General features: G+C 43.6%; 1 long non-coding RNA gene across 1 annotated transcript; it reads left to right on the plus strand.

The window, feature by feature from the left end:
• The first annotated feature begins 518 nt into the window (after positions 1 to 518).
• LOC125427660 lies at positions 519 to 7252 on the plus strand. The gene is made up of 5 exons (XR_007243750.1): positions 519 to 618; positions 4266 to 4336; positions 5633 to 5710; positions 6511 to 6567; positions 7039 to 7252. It is a non-coding gene; the product is annotated as an uncharacterized LOC125427660 (long non-coding RNA).
• The last annotated feature ends 5280 nt before the right edge of the window (positions 7253 to 12532 follow it).

Raw genomic sequence — 12532 nt, forward strand, 5'->3', positions numbered from 1 at the left:
AGCCATTTCTATAGGTGTGTCTGTCACATTTGATGGGACCCAGGAGTGCATGTATGCAGGCATGTATTTGCCCTGACTGTATGCAAAGATCACAGTTTCTGGGAATATGTATCTGGAAACCACTAAAACACATCCTTGAGTTGTATCTTCTCTCTTTTAACACCAAACATGATTAATATGTTTATTTTCAAAAATGCTTTTAGCCCACCTTGTAATTTCTGTAACAAAAGGGTGTTCTTTTGCATGCCTGTAGTTGGAGGTTTGCTGCAGCCACAGGCGTGGGACACTCTCTCTTAGGTTCTTAAAACTTTTCCTGCGCATCTTTAGGCCTGTTCTGTTCTACTACTCAGAATGAGCTAGTTCAGGCACGCGGCAGTGGAAGCTCCAGAGCTGACGGCCACCCCCCTGCCCCATTCATCCAGGGGCACTGAGCTGTCTGCGAATCCGCTGCCTCGCATGCAAAGTAAGGCAGAGGCAATAGCTGCTTCCCTATTGGCTGCCCCTGACCGCATGTGCCAGCCCCTCACCATCTGAATGAGCATGGGGAGGGAAGGAGCCAGTACAGGCTTCAAGCCGGCAAGGTAGAAGCTGCCGGTAACCCCCGCGACAGACAGACAGGTAAGTGCGGGAGAGCTGGCTCTTGCCGAGGAAAGATCGCAGCTGGGCTGTGGCTGACGAAAAAGGGGAGGGTCATTCAAGGAGTAAAGATCTCTCTTCAGTATGTATGTCAGCCCTTCTCGTGAGAGCCCTGCAGTGGGAGAGGGCGCTGTGCTTGTAGGGAGCAAAGCAGAGGGCGCTCCTACCCGCTTCAGAGACAGGACTGTCCCCATTTCCTCCATATGGCACTAGGGGATGCTGTGGTACAGGGATCCTGAAGGGGAGGTGGGTCAGGTCTCTCCTTGGGAGCCTGGAGTTTATTTCAATGCCTTACCTTTGAGCTCTCTTTTCTAAAGTAGAATAGATTTGAATTCTGCTCAGTGTTGTGGTGTGATGTTTTGAAGTGCTCTGCTGCTGCCCGTAGGGCGATCATAAATCTGGAGCCCTAGTAATTCAGTTGGGAAGACTTTGATGGGTACTAGGGATGACCTCAAATAATGCTTTGATCAGATCCCATCTTCAGAGTGAGGTTCTTTTTATGTTCTATCCTGACTGTCTGGGCTACTTTCTTAGGAGCTGGGATGTGGCTCCCATGTTCTGACTCTCAGAAAACTGCACTCAAAGAAAGAATTCTGTAGGTAAATACCAGAGACATCAGAAACAAAATAAAGGGAGGGAAGCCTCCACATTTGCCTGGTTTATGCCAGGCAAGACATTTAACAAATCTGTGTTGAACTACCTTTATAGGAGCGGGTGCATCCACACAGAAATGCTTCCCACCGTATTCATACCACCATACCCACTCCCCTCCACAAATGGACCTGATGCTTTTTGTGTACTACACTTGGTTTTTAAAGCAGATTCTCACCCTCCTGGGGGTGAGGTGTACCTCAGCAAGAGAGTGTCCTTGTCCTCTGCCAGGTGAGCAACAAAGTCATAAAATGTGGATTGAACTCCCTCCTCACGCTTATATACTGCAAAGATGGCAAAGGACTGTTTATCAAAGTACAGAAATGTGCTGTCCCTTCTGGGCACTATTTGGTTAACATGGAATTTCAGTGTTTCTTCCACTAAGCATAATGGCTGAGCTGAAAACAATATTTCTTATGGGGACAACTCAGCTGTGACCATGAGGAATGTGAGCAAAAGGTAGAATAGAGAGGCAGGGTGTACTGTTTTCCTCTTAGTTACAAATAGAGTTTAGTAGTGCAAAACAGCTCACAACGGGGTGGGGGTAGAGTCAGCCTTTTTGCAATACATGGTAGATGTTTTCTACATAATAGTGAAGAACCACACGGCTTCCTCCTCTTCCTGCAGCTATAGTACCTGAGAGTTGGCAATCTGGCATGATTTTTTGCTGTGCAACCTCTGGCTACAGTTCAGCCAAAGCCAAGTATTTTTATTTCCAGTAGTTTCCCCTGGGAGAGATTTATGGTGCCACCCTAGGCAGAGTTACACCCTTCTAAATCCACTGAAGCCAACGTGTTTAGAAGGGTGTAACTGCTTAGGATGGCATTGTAAATCCTGTATTTAATTCCACCATTGAAGCCAGTGTGCTTTACTTTGGCTGAGTTGCGTGCCACATTTGTTTTAAACTCAACATTCAAATGTTCACCTAGTGCACTTGGATGATGAGTTTACCTTGGCTCTCTATCCAAGTAAACCCAAATGGAACATATTAAAGAAGAGGATTCTAGCAGCAAGGCCTTGGAAAGCCACTAACAATCAGAAAAAAAAAAGACCAGGTTAAAATGGGCGCATGTTCTGACTGTGTCCAATGAGAGGAAGTATGGTTCAGTGACTGGAATGCTGATCAAGGGTACGAGAGAACCTGATTCCAACCCCGCGTAATGACGGTGCTCACTGAATGACCTTGGGCCAGTCACACTCTCAGCCTAGCCTACCTCACATGGGAACCATGTAGCTCTGAGCACTGAGCTCTCTGGAATAGGAGTGGGAAAAACATGGCAGATAGTAGCAAGGACAACAGTATGCAGTGGCATATCTACAGAAAATGGAGCCCGGGCAAGAACTGATTTTGCTCCCCTACCCACCCACCCACCCACCCTTTGAGCACCTACAGAGGCAGCAGTGATTGTGGAAGGTTCCTTTCACTCCTGGAGCAATCTACATATACTCAGAGAAATTACATTAAAGTCAGGTTGCCAATCCCCAGGTGGAGCCCAAAGTAGAGAGATCTGTTATCCTGGAGAAAATGACTGCTTTGGAGGGTGAACTCTATGACAGTGTTTTCCTGCTCAGCTTCCTTCCGTCCCCCCGTCCCCCCGCACACCCAACTTAATACCTGAATCTTCAGGAATTTCCCAACCCACCTTTTTCCCCAATAGGAACCAAAATGACTTACATCATGCTCCTATCTTCCATTTTACCTTCACAATAGCCCTGCAAGGCAGGTTAGGCTGAGAGTGACTGGCCTAAGGTAACCCAGTGAACTTCCATGACACAAGTAGGGGAAAAAAAGGAATTGGGGGGTAGGGAGAGAAAGGGGGATAGAGAGAAAGGACAGCAGAATGAGGTGAATGGAGAGAACAAGGGGGGGAGGAGATAAAGGGTGAGCCATGGGAGAGCTGCCACCGCTGCTCCCCCACAGGATCTCCCCCAAAGCCAGAGCCCCTCTCCCCAGAGGGGGCTGTCCAAGAGAGGCTGTAGAGGCCATCTTGCCCTGCTGCAGTGCCAATAAGTTCTCTGGGAGGGAGACGAGCAGCAACGCATGAGCACACAATTGGAGTGGGTGAGAGCTGGTGGGCAGGCAAGTGTGCGAATGGGGCAGGCGACCAGGGCAAATGGCTGCAGCAAGCAAGCAAGCAGGATGGGTGAGTGAGTGAGTGAGTGAGTGAGCAAATGGGGCAAGTGAGCAATGGTGGGCGGGCGGCCAAATGTACCCTTACATGACCCAGGTGAGTGGTGCCTGGGTTGAATGTCCCCCCTGTCTCCCCAGATACACCATTGATTGACTGGGACAAAGTGAAATGAAACAGATACGCCATGGCACGGAATATCTTATTTCTTAGTTTGCCCTGATCCTTTATTCAAAATGGTTATATTCAAGAATATCTACCCATAGAGGGCCACAGTGCCACTCATATTCAAAGCACCTGCCAACACAACTATGCCAAACAAATGAAGCCATCGTTTCTCTCTCTGGGGTTCATATTGTTCCATTTTCTCCTTTCTGAGATTTCATAAATAATATTTTTGTCTCTTTTTTGGAAATGTTAATTGCCTAAGCAATTATAGCTCAGTCTCTGGTGGTATAGATTTTTTATGTTGACGTACAAACGCCATGTAAAGGATGTCAGAGCCAACACTGCTCCCATTTTCTCATGCAGGAGACACTTTTCCATCCAGGAAGAAATGAAAAATATACTGGTAGCTTCATAGGAGCACAGCCCTTTTGTTTTTTGTGCAAAAATAGAGGCTGTGCTCTTGTTACAAACAACCTTTTGCTTACAATAGCATTCTGTAGCGCTTAAAACACATATTGTTGCTGGGAAATGGGGAATTTAATCCATATTACTTTGATGCAAATGCCATTACAAGTAACTAGGTTACTTTCTGATGTCTATCATACCACCCATTCCTGGCAGAGGCCGAGAGAAGAGAGCAGGGAGAGAAAGATGATGTGATGATGCACATTTTCCTTGCAGAATCTTCTTTCTGGCAAGAGAAGGATCTTCATATTGCTCACCAAGGTGAAATCATGGACCTGAATGCAAAGGTAATGCAGGGATGAGCTTACCTTGGGGGAGCCCAAGTCATGTTGCAGGGAAATTCTTCCCAAAGGGTCTGTCAAGTCCCTCATTTGAGATAATATTACAGATGCTAACCAGCTTTGAGGAAGAGACCAAACTTTCATCCATAAAGAGCAGTGATTTAGGTAAAGAATCCCAGGGTTCTCTGCTCATGGGTGAAAGAGTTTTAGTGCCACTAAGTGAGTAGAAAGGTCCTCCCCAGTATAATCTAGTACACATCTGTAGTTTTGTACAGAATATTGTGGTGTTGTTGTTGGGCTGTAGTTTGTTTAAGAAGGCATCATAGCTCAGCTGTATGCAATAGATCCCACTTTTACTCTCTGGTGCTCCAGTTAAGAAAAGGATTGCCAGTAGCAGGTTCTACCAAAGACCTCTACCTGAAATCTTGGAAAGCTGCTGCCTTTTGGCACAGACAACACAGAGTTCAATGCACCAAAAGACTAGCTTCCATATATATATATGGAATATATATATTCCCTGAGGAATGGAATATATATATTCCCTGAGGAACTTAACTGATTATTGAAAATTCTGTGAAGACATCTAAATTTCTGCATCTCTCTTCCTGGCTGCCAGGTAGTATTATTCTTCCTATGCAATGGCAGTCCTATAAATGTTGCCATTTGGCTTCAGAACTTGATCCACAAGGTGTACCCCACCATAGGCAATCCTGGGACTCCTGGTTATCACACAACAACCTTTGGTAAACAGTATGCAGCATCCTCTATGACATTTCATGTGACTCATCTTTCAGATAACATGCTTTTATCTGCTTTACTCATCTCACCTCATAATGTAGGCCAAGTACAAGAAAATATTTCACTGTAGGCAGGCATTTATAATACAATGAGAATAGAGCATGCCATTTCAAATGGTGCAAATGGATCAATCCTATTCACTCATACTGTTTATGACACGTGAGAGAGGCTTTGCTGTGCCAAAATCTTATATATGTAGATGCTTGTACCACATGGGCATGGGCAGTTGCATGGGTCCTTCTCATTATCCAGCTGGTTACGATCTGATGGAAATTATCAGTGCAACTAGCCTGGCCCAAGTCAGATACTCAGTTCAGTGCAATGGAATGTGACTATAAAGAAACATAGCTGCTTCTAACAGCAGGACCTTTGAATGGTGCATCTGTGAATCTCTCCTTCCACTAACATGGTTGTACCAAATAGAAGCTTGCAAAAGATTGCAAAAAAAGGAGAAGAACTTTAAAGCACTTTCCTCTGATCTGAGATGTCCTTTCTGTGCCATAGGAACAGTCTACTTCCCCACAAAGGCAGGGAGTAAAAGCTCGGTCCAAATCTACAGAGGAGATCCAGCCTGCCAAGAAGGTAACTCTGCCAGCCCCACTACACTTGGGTAAAGAGTCCAGAATGCATGGTGAGATTCACAGGTGGTCTATTAGATGGCTGCCTGGAAGCAGAGAAGTTCTAGCAAGGGAATCCAGTAGGGCAAGGGTTAAACTCAATGTGATTAAGAGCTTGGCTGTGCCAAGAATTCAGACAGCAAACAGTTAATTCTGATAACAAACCTAGCACTTTATTTAATAAAGGATATTGCATCTCCAACTGCTTCCTTCAGACTGCCAGTCTTCATAATACTACACAACAGTTATAAGCTGTGCTTCTTAGACAGGCAGCCCTGATCATGAATCCATTCATTCACAAGTCTGTAGGCAATCTATCTTGCCTTTCAAGCAGGTGAGCCTCCTTTGGAACACCCAATAGTTTTGACTGTGTAGCCCTGTCAGTTGGGTGGATCCTTGATAGGCTTCCAAGCCAATGCACAGAATTCCTCTGGGATATTATTCTAAAAGAGTTTGGCCTCTGATAAGGTAGTCTCCTAAGAGGCGAGAGTTTTCCACCGTAGAGTTCAAGTGGGTTTCTGGAAGGAAGAATTATCATGTATAGTCATCCCATATGATGGCGTTCAGGGTGGAGTTCCTCCATCCTGGGTTTAGGTTTCCGGAGTAAAACTGTCGAGAGGCCCGTACTAGGGCAGGTGCTTATTCTCTTATGAATTCTTTGGGACAGGGTTGCCCTTGCTTCATTATCATATCTAGGTGGTAGTGCAGACTACAGTCTAGGTTGAAACAAATGGACGACTTGGCTGAACTTGACCCTCATTACAGGCCTTCCATACTCCCCAGAAGTCCTTACCGAACCAAATGGATGCAGATGAGTCCAAGGTATGTTCTGTGCCTACTGTGCCTGTTAGTTCTTAACTTGGAATAAATACATTAAAGCAGAATAATTTCTTTGTCAAAACAAGATATCTTGCTGCATTGTAGAATGTGACTGTCCATAACAATAAATGGTGAGATTCACAGGTGGTCTGTTAGATGGCTGAAACAATAAATGTTTCAGTTGTGCTCCAAGAAATACTATTCCCAATATGATAATCTTATGAGTACTAGAGATGTTTCTTAAGAGGGTCGGAGACTTCAAGAAGTATTGATGGGAAAATGCAAGGAAACTCACAATGGTGAAAGAAATGGCAATACAGGTTTCCCTTGTCTGTGATGGCAAATAGAAATCCCATGAATCAGGATTCAGTCCTTCAGTTCTTATAAGAACACACTTACCAGACTGAACTTCATTGGGTTATGGGAATTCCAGGTTGTCTCTCCCTGCTTCTGAATGTGTTGTTTGCTCTACAGGGTTCCTGTCCTGTACCATCACCAAATACTGCTCAACAGCAGCAGACTTGAGGAGCAGGTCATGGTTATGAGGAGTGGAGGTGTGACCATTCCTTGTGCTACTCAGACTTTGGGCCCTTGTGGATGTCACTGTGGTACTGTTTGTCAAGCTGTTGCTATCTGTCTGTCCCCTGTGTGAAATGAGATCTGGGTAAATAAAGTAAATTGGAATCTGTTTTATTCTCAGTGGTCACATTTATGTAGTAGCGGTTTGAAAAGGATGGGAAGGAGTGACCATGAGACTGGAGGTCCAACTTGCTAAAAGACCTTGTACTGTTGCCTCCTGGTGGCACTGCTAGACTCTTGCTTCCCATCTATTGTGTACAGATGGACATCATGCAAAGTAATGTGTAGGATTATTTCATGAAGGTTAAGAGTGCAGTGATCACCCAGATAAGTGCTGAGATGCACCAAAATACAAAGATATTTGTCTTGATGATCTTACACAGCCCTCGTTCCTGATAAAGAACCTGGTATCCTGATTAATTCCAGCCTTGTTTATCCTTTTATTGACCTGCTTGCGGGAGACAGAACTTTGTGGGAATGGGATCCCTCATTTGATACCTTTTTAGCTAGTAAAACTTGTGGGAAATTCTTGAGATTAGCTCTTGATCCATCCCCTTTCAGAATCAGTTCAAAAGTACAAGGAGGTGCTTGGTAAGGCCACATCACAGACATATACGATCTTGGAATGCCTGTGAGGCACCACAATTTCCAAGCCTGCTAGCATATAGAAATTTTTTCTACCCATGGACAGCTGGTGCAGGGCTGTTTTCAGTCAAGAATCTCTCTACTCTAGGTGGAACTATCTCATGAAAGGGCTGTTCCACATGTCCTCCCCTGTACCTATGAATCAGTTCTTAACATTCTCATCCAGGTAAAATAGATGGAGACACCTCCTCCGGGCTCATGCGTCACATGCCTCTGGGATAAATGGCTACTCTTGAGAGGAAAAAAAAAGACATTTTGCCTTGTTGCAAACATCAGAACACAAAAGAAGGATGATTCACTGTGTGTCCATAGAACAAGATGTGTTATTAATAAAGTACTGTCACAGCCTCTACCTTTTTTCATCGCATCCCTTGACTTTGCATACTAGAAGGGGGTGGGAAGCAAGGTCTGCAGGGAGGATGGAAAGTCACGGCACAAGCTGGGCCAGGACTTTGGCCCCAAGTCAATCAATGAGTGATTGGCCAGGGCAAAGCAGATTAATGATTGTAAAGGGTTCTGGAAAGAGAACTGTTTGCTCCCTGAGGTGGATACAATGCTAGCAGGTCCTGACAGGTACAAGTAGGCGTTAAATGCAGCTCTCTGGACCAGTGTTCTTCCCACTATTATATAAAGTGTTCCACATGCCAGAGGTCTTGAAGCACTATAGAAAAAAAGTCATTCTTATTGTAATGACTGTCGCCTTGGGGAATTTCTCATGAGTGTTGCAGAGTATGTGACTTTGATGTGTATTTATTCCACTAACAGTGCTTTTTGCATTTGCTATTTGAAACCCACAACGTGAAGTGGAGAAAATCCTGAAACCCAAATTTCCTAATTTGTACTTGCCTGAAGATCCAGAAATTCCCTTGGGATGCATTCCTCTATAAGGCACATTCACAGCACCAGCATTATTGTCAACCATATCAGTCTGTCTATCTACAACGGGTTTTAAATTTTCTGTTCTAAATTATTCTTTATCCTGCTACTCACTAGCCTTAACCACAGCCGCTACTTCAATTCCGTGTTCTTTTTGTTTATGCCACCTGTTTGCAGTACATAACAGGGACATCTTTCCTCATGAGAATATAATCTGGCTGATCCTAGAGAATAAAATCTGGTTACACACAATTCTAAACCTTTAAAAAGATGTGTCTTGAAAATGCAAAGAAGCAGCCAGTTATCATGGGAGCATGTGCAAATGATGGAAACTATATCCAATGCGTGAAATTCTTACACAAGCGATCAAAAGGCAGAAAAGCAAAACTTTTAAAGGATTTTGCTGTTCATAATGTGCATGCTTTCGTTATCTCTGTAATTTGATGGCATTTTATTTACTGAATTACATTTTAAGGCTGATTTTTGGTCAATGGGCCCAAGTGGCTTATAATAAAATTTTATCAATCAAACATTTCTCTAAAAAGGATGCTTATTGTACATCTATTTGTGCAACCAGAGTCTGCTTTGAAAAACTAAATCTTTTTCTTCTTCCATATCTGCCTCAACATTAAGTAAATCCTTAGCATTGTTTCACTCAATCTTTCACGAAGATATATGTTTACATCTTTGTCCAGGCGGATTTGGAAGGGGATTATATATCTATAGGTTTGAAATAAGTGCTCATCATATTACTTTGTGTACTCGGGGGGGGGGGGGGGGGAATAGAGGAAATTGTACTTAGTCTCAGTCTCCCTTGTCACAAGGAAAAGAAGCCAAGAATACTGATTTCCTTCTATCAATATTTAATGATGCCTATACTAATCTAAGCACTTTACATTATCATGATAATTTTGTCAGCAGTCCTGTATGGAGTGGATGAGGCTCAGGGATGATGGTTGGTCAAAGACAAGTGAGATCATGGCTAAGGAGACATTAAGACTTCCAACCTAATGTCCAAGTATTATACCAGGGTAAGGCTGCCAATCTCCAGGTGGCAGGATTGTCTTAACAGCATTATTGGCCCATGGGCAAAGCAATGCATGAGAGATGTACACATACATGCACTTGTGGTTGCAGAGGTGACCGTGATACTAAATCAGAGGCGAATGCCACGGTACACTTGCTATCATAAAAATTAACATTAATATTGTTCATTATTTTTAGTAAAACATGCTAAATATGCATTTTCCAATAACTTGTAATAGTTATATTTATGGTTTAATATAGTATAGTATTTATTTGTTGACAGCAAGTCACAACATAGGTAACTAACATGGGGTCCCTATGAATGTGGGGCCCCTGGGCAACTGCCCAACATGCCCATGAGCTAAGACAGTTCTGCCAGATGACACCTGGAGATCTCCCCCTGTTACAACTGATCTCCAGACAAGCGAGATCAGCTCTCCTGGGGAATATGGCTGCTTTGGAAGATGGACTGTATGGCATTATTATACCCTGCTGAGGTCAAAACCCCACCCTCCCCAGGCTCCACCTGCAAGATTTCCAGGTATTTCCCAACCAAAAGCTGGTAACCCTAAACCCAGACTAGACTACTGCCATCAGAAGTCCTAAGCACTGAAAACATTATGGTGCCCCCCTCCACCATATATGTGATTCAAACTAGAAAAAATACTAAACTGCAATAAAATGCATTTTCAAAATTATACAAAAGTTACTGGTATGCTGAAATCAAAATACTTCTGGTTTTTTAAAGAAATATTAATGTCTCCTAATAAATCTTTTCCTTTTTTTTTGAGTGTGTGGTCTTGCTTAGCTGCAGCCCTAATAGCACAGGCTTAGACTCCCTATTGCAGTGGTTCATCATGTGGAGCACAGAGTTCACAACGCACAGAGTTCATCATGTGGAGGGGAGCGGAAAATCACCCCCCCCACACACACATATAGGCTGGCCTGGGCCACTGGGCACGACCCGTGCAAAGAATTGCATGGTTGCTTCACCAAGCTTACTCCTGAGTAACGCGCGCCTCGGAGCTAACCGTTTTTTCTAAACTAAAACCTCAAGATTCAGGTTAAATTGCTGTGTTGGCTCTTTGCGATAAATAAGTGGATTTTGGGTTGCAATTTGGGCACTCGGTCTCTAAAAGGTTCGCCATCACTGCCCTATTGAGTAATCCAGTGCTGAATATACTGTACCAGCATCATTAACAACTGAACATGATTCTCCTCACACAATAAGATCTCTTGAGGCTCCATTTACACCATCAATACAAGGCTGCGCACCAGTAAGATCAACTGGTGCTGGCCTATAGTGATGTGAGGTAGGTGGACACATTTTGAGAGCGCATTTTCAGTTGGGAACTGCAGGCTCTGGAACTATCTGACCCAGGCCTAGCCAACTTCCTTGTCATCAGCCTACAAAAGACCAGTTATTTTCTCAATGGCTCATGATGGGAACTGAACCCCATGCCATGATTTAGTTACTCATTCTACTTGTTTTTTCTCTTTTATTTCAGTTAAACTCTCTTTTTAGGTCTCTGTGACTTCATTGTGCTTTGACTGTTTTGGATGAGATCTTTTTATAGCTGTTCTCCTTGCTGGTTTATTTTTATACATTTTTGAAATGGTATAACTTTATATATATTTAATGACTATGGGTGTTTTGTCTATTTATAATGTAGTGTTTATATTTTTAATTTGTATGCCACCTTGAATACTTTGTATAAGGGCTGGATATTATTAAAGGAAATAAAATTAAAAATCCTACTTCTCTACCATCTAATTATTATTGTCCCCTACTTTATCATTGTAACAGAGAATGGATTCCCAGCCTCTGCTTCATATCATCCAGGAGGTACTATTCAGTTCTAATTCAATATGGCCACATGGTTGCCTTAGGCCCGGGGTGTCCAACTCCGGTGCCCCAGATGTTCATGAACTACGATTCCCATCAGCCCCCTCTTCAGATGGGTAAAGGGAATACATCTCTACCACTGTTTGTAGATCTGTCAGCAGCCATCAGTTTGGGGCATTATGCAGTACAGCTGAGGCACCTGGAAGGTGAGGGCGGGTCTGTGAAGAAGAGAGTTGAGATGGTTCCAGTCTTTTCTGCCTGTTTGGACTGGAACTGACATGGGGGAAGGGTCTATAAGGCTCTGTGCTAATCTCTCATGTTTAATATCCATGTAAGGCCCCTCAATGATATTTTCCACAGTTCTGAAATAAGTTATCTATGCTAATATACTACAGACATCCAGCTATATATTACTCTGGAAAAGCAGCTGGCTGTTGCTATCTCTGTCCTTGCCCAGTGTCTGAATGCAGTGACTGAGCAGCTGAAAGAACAGACTGGATCCACATAAGATGGAGGTCATGCTTGCTAGAAGGGCTACTGCTTTAAATGGGACTGTACTTCCTGTCATTGATGGTGCACAGCTTGTGCTGTGAAAAACTCTGTTAAGGGTATTGTTGGATCCTAGTGTCCTGCTGGAGAAATGGGTATCCATTACATTGAAAAATGTTTTTCCTAGCTGCATCAAATTAGGATACTGGCTTCCTATTTATAAATGCTTGATCTGGCCACACTGATCCCTGCTTCAGGAATCTGGAAGCTAGATTACTATAGTGTACTCTACATGGAGCTGCTCTTGAAGACTGTCCGGAAACTATATTTGGTGCAAAATTCACCAGATTGTTTGTTATTAGGAGTTCTCCTATTCTGAGGTCCCATCTCTGGCTGCCAACTAATTCCCCCAACCCTATTGAAGGTGTTAGTACTTACCTGTAAAGCCCTTCATGACCTGGGGCTCACAAAGAACCTCCTCTTCCTGCATCTCCTGTGAGGCACCTT

Source organism: Sphaerodactylus townsendi, linkage group LG03 (genome assembly GCF_021028975.2).
Source record: "Sphaerodactylus townsendi isolate TG3544 linkage group LG03, MPM_Stown_v2.3, whole genome shotgun sequence".
Lineage (NCBI taxonomy): Eukaryota > Metazoa > Chordata > Lepidosauria > Squamata > Sphaerodactylidae > Sphaerodactylus > Sphaerodactylus townsendi.